This window comes from Schistocerca gregaria, chromosome 8 (assembly GCF_023897955.1).
Source record: "Schistocerca gregaria isolate iqSchGreg1 chromosome 8, iqSchGreg1.2, whole genome shotgun sequence".
Taxonomy (NCBI): Eukaryota; Metazoa; Arthropoda; class Insecta; order Orthoptera; family Acrididae; genus Schistocerca; species Schistocerca gregaria.
The window spans coordinates 166,099,726-166,104,170 of NC_064927.1; positions in this window are offsets into that span (position 1 = coordinate 166,099,726).

A 4,445-nucleotide genomic window follows, 5' to 3' on the forward strand; every position below is an offset into this window, starting at 1 on the left:
GACTGTCATTAGTCAATAATAAAAATATCTGCACCTGTACCTTTACACCACGTATATGGACAGTTCATCAATCTAGGGAATCGTAAATTTCGACGATTTTTACCTGATACCGGTATCGATACTGGCAAGATATAAAAATATGTCACTTCAGTGGGTGTACATTTTGATGAATTGACATTGAAGTTTAAAATTTTAATACCATAAAGGGACTGTAGACTGTAGTATGTGAGATAAATTTCTACGTGATGTGTGTACCTGCCCTGAGAAAACGGGGTCTTCACAGACAGACTGGCAGACAGTCGGGTAGAAAATAGAATAAATAGTGTGATATAATTACAGAGTAACAATTTTCGGAGTTTTTTCCCTTACCTATACGTTAAAACTTGCTTCGTACCACATTTTACGATTATAGATCAACAGGAAGTGTCCCATTTATTTATTTATTTGAGGAGAGAGTTAAGAGTATCAAAATATGCGACATAAATTGCCATGTCTTTTGACTGCCCTGACGTGGTAACTTAGATTACTTACATTGCCAGGGGCAATAGACCTTAGTATGTGACATAAATTTCAACTTGATACGTTTACGAGTTCCTGGGAAAAATGATTCTTAACAGTCGGACAGACAGGGAGATACACATACGTTCAACGAAGTGATAATGTAATGGTTCCGTTCGTACTGAACCTAACCTAAAAACAGCTTTGGTAGTTGTTGTAAACACCTAACGTAAGTGAATAGCACAAAGGTTGCAGGAAGCGATCCCCTTGCCACAGATATCTGTAAGTCAATGAAGTGGCCTGCTGGCAATCTAACTACACATTCTTCACGGGACAATAACTTTAAAACAGGATCACTGGTTCGTACAATATCTAGCAGCCACATATGGGGTCAATTAAGTGATGTACATTACCAGATTGACAGCAAACCCTCTACCTTGTGAGAAAGCGTAGTACTGATGAACCTGATCTGCACTGCCAAGCCACTACTCTGGAACCTGGTACCAGTTTCTGATTCTGTGTGTAACGGTATTGAGAGGCAACAAAAATATGACTTTCGGTATTATGCGCAATTACTGATAGACCTTAAAAAATTAATTTGCCCTCATAGTCTAATCATTAAAAGGTGTAGTCACATACATGTTAAAAGTCTAAGACAATAGGACAAGTAGTTAGAAGCTGTGTATGTGTGTGTGTGTGTGTGTGTGTGTGTGTATGTGTGTGTGTGTGTGTGTGTGTGTAAGCCCTGCCGCCAAAATACCACCACTTTACTGATCCATTATTTGAGAATGAAAGCACTTAACGACTTTCAACAAACTTAACCATAATTTGAAACCTTTACGAATTTTCTCTCGCTGACATTGCCAAAAAAATTCTGAAAGAAAGGAAGTTTATCGCTTTCTAAATTTTCGCTGTTCACATAGAATAGCTTCAGCATAAGAGACGAAATTTTAATTTACTACTACGTTGCTAGTCGCTTTATTGGCAACACATTTTGCACGTTGTATCCACATATACCAAAGAATGTACATTGAAAATTTATATCATTTTACAGCATACTTTTCAGGAGATATTACGTCAGAGACATTTAGTTACGTGAAAAACTAGTTTCTGCATAAACGGTGCGCAGTAAAATTTTAGCACCAGGCACGACGAATTTATTAATTCTTCACCACTAGATCTGTTTACAAGTCTTTGCAGACAGTATCTACAGAATCTAGACTACCTGCAAGATTATATCATTTTACAACACATTGTTCAGGAGACATACCGTCATAAACTTTGAGACACGTGGAAAACTAGCTTTTGCATAAAGTGGAGCTCAAATTACGCACACTATATTCACAGGTTGGTTTTATTCGGGATTCCAGTGAACATATTATCCCCCACACTGTTGGCTACGAAGCGCTATATTTCAACATAATTGCTGTGTGAGCCAACGTCTTGTTCCATCAATAGCCTACCCGTCATTCACTTACTGCTTCCTACGGAGTCCATCCTTCCTTGCTCCAAGCAGATGGAAGTCGGAAGGTCAGAATTCCGGGTTTAGGGTGGACGAAGAAGAAGAGTGCAATGAAGTTTTGTGAGTTTCTCTTGGGCGTGCGGATTTGTGCGAGGCCTTGTGTTATCATGGAAAGGAAGAAGTTCGATGGAGAAGTTCGTTTACAACCGTCTGTTACTTCCAATGAGTGTATATCTACATTACAGCGATAGCTGTAAGTGGCCGGTCGACACGTGGAGATCGGAGATATTTGCGTGTTTTTGTAGCAATGATTACAGAGCCGGGCACAACGACTCACCGTGCTTTTGTTCCATACCAAGTCTCCGCCGACATTCTACAAGTGCCAATCAATATCTAGGAGGCTCTGGTTTTTCGCCAAAAGAAACTCAAGGACAGCTCTCTGCTTGGAATGCACCTCCGTTACGGACGCTACTTTGCAGATTATGTACAGTGTACCCACCTGTCAGAGCATCATGAAACCACAGGGGCTGAAGCAAGAATTTTTCACTATGTCTCACAACAAATTCTGCCATTTTTCAACTGAAACAGCTCATGAAAAAAATATGTTGCATTGCTTCTTCAACATCCCTTGTTTCACTTGGCGGAGGTAAGTCATATTTGAAAGTATTGTAGTGAAAGCAGGAAGTTGTTCCTTGTAAGTGCGCTTTCCAGGAGGCGCTTATATAGCGAGTTTAAACAATAACCAGATTCATCCAATGTTTTCTAGTAATAGGTAGTTGTGTGTCACCCTGAACAACAACAAAAGTCGATGGTGGTTCCAGAAGAATGGTCTTCCTCAAGGCAGTGTGTTAACTCCGCTGCTGCACAATATCTACACCAACAAACAACCTGTCAGAACATACACGAGAACTTCCATCTGTGCCGAAGGCACAACAGTTGCAGCTCAAGGAGGTATATTCGAGGAGGTGCAAATGAAATTGATCCAGGCTCTCGAAGACTTGGCAGAATAAGATTACGGGAACCACCAGAAACTAAACCAATAGCAAAGCTAAACTGTGCGTTCCACTTGAGAAATAGACAAGGTAGGGGGGAACTGGACGAACACTGTGACATCCTTAAACGTTTTGGAGTGAAGCTAGGCTGCACATTAAGTTCCTAAGATAAGTATAAGTACACGAAGCTCATAGTCTGTCGTCTCATCGAGAGAGGCATCATCATAACCTGTTGCCTAGGACTACCATCAGTTGACAAAGTCTATCATTGTGTAAATATAGAGTCCCCACATGGACGAAAATAAGCAGCAGAGGTCAAAGGAAATGACGCCAGATATTAGACTTCTGGAAGTTAGGCATTACTGATTAGACAGAAGTCAAGAAAGAGTTTAAAACTAGTCACTGAAGCACTTGCATCTTCACCTTCTGCCCGCCGAATGGATCCGATGAAGGATGTGCCAGAAGCCTAAAGACAGAGTACGCTGTTGGTTCTAACTGTCTTACCAGACGCAAATGACTTCGAATAGAGCACGAACTGCGTGATAAGATGCAAATAGAAACTGAAGTGGTGAGGATACATTTAATGCAGACGCAACCTGTGAAATGGAGAACTTCAAGAAACAACACCTCTCGGCCTGCCCGAAACTACCAATGACGTAGAGCAAGTGTTTGACGAATCATGACTGCCAATTTCTAGGCCTCCAAATCCATACCATGTGGAAAGATCTGCTATGTTAACATGTGGTAAATAGGTAGATGAATTTGTAAGCAATTGAACTGTCTTGACTATAAAAATAATAATAACCACCATTCACTTTCAGTCAGGAGTAATACAAGTGTTTACTGGCAAATAATGAGACAATAATATACTAACCAAAATGATAAAGCCATACTTATTGGGTGCTTGAATTAATTTTTGCTATTTGTTGGACAGAAACACGTGTTTAATTCAACTGAATGAGGTAAAACAATTTACTGAAAGGTATGTCTTTCGATTACTACTACCTTTTCCCATATTACGGCTAGCAACTGGATCCTGTGGCAAAAAAAGAAGACGGTTCCTCCGAGATAATCCACTCATGGAGCAATTATTTGAGATCGTGAAAAGACGTGAAGTATTGTTCAGAAAGGTCATGCTGCATGGACTGAAACAGTGGTAAGAGCCACATAATGGATACCTCGGGCGAGGTACGACATGCTATCGAAATCCCTTCAAGATTTCCTTCAATCGGTTTGCAGGATGTGGTTTGGTACTTTTATGAATCAGAATGATTTTGTAATGTCTGAGTATATTGGGGTGGTTTGTCTTTACGTGCGCTATGAAAATTGAGTTGTTGTGCCTTGTAGTGTTCAGAATTCACCGTTCGACCCGGATGCAACAGTCACGGTACATCACACCGCCCGGGAGGCACTCATCTCAAAATCGTTGTCTTCGAACCGCTGAAGCCAATCTCTGCATGTTGCTTCCAACAGTGCATTCTCTTTATAAGCTC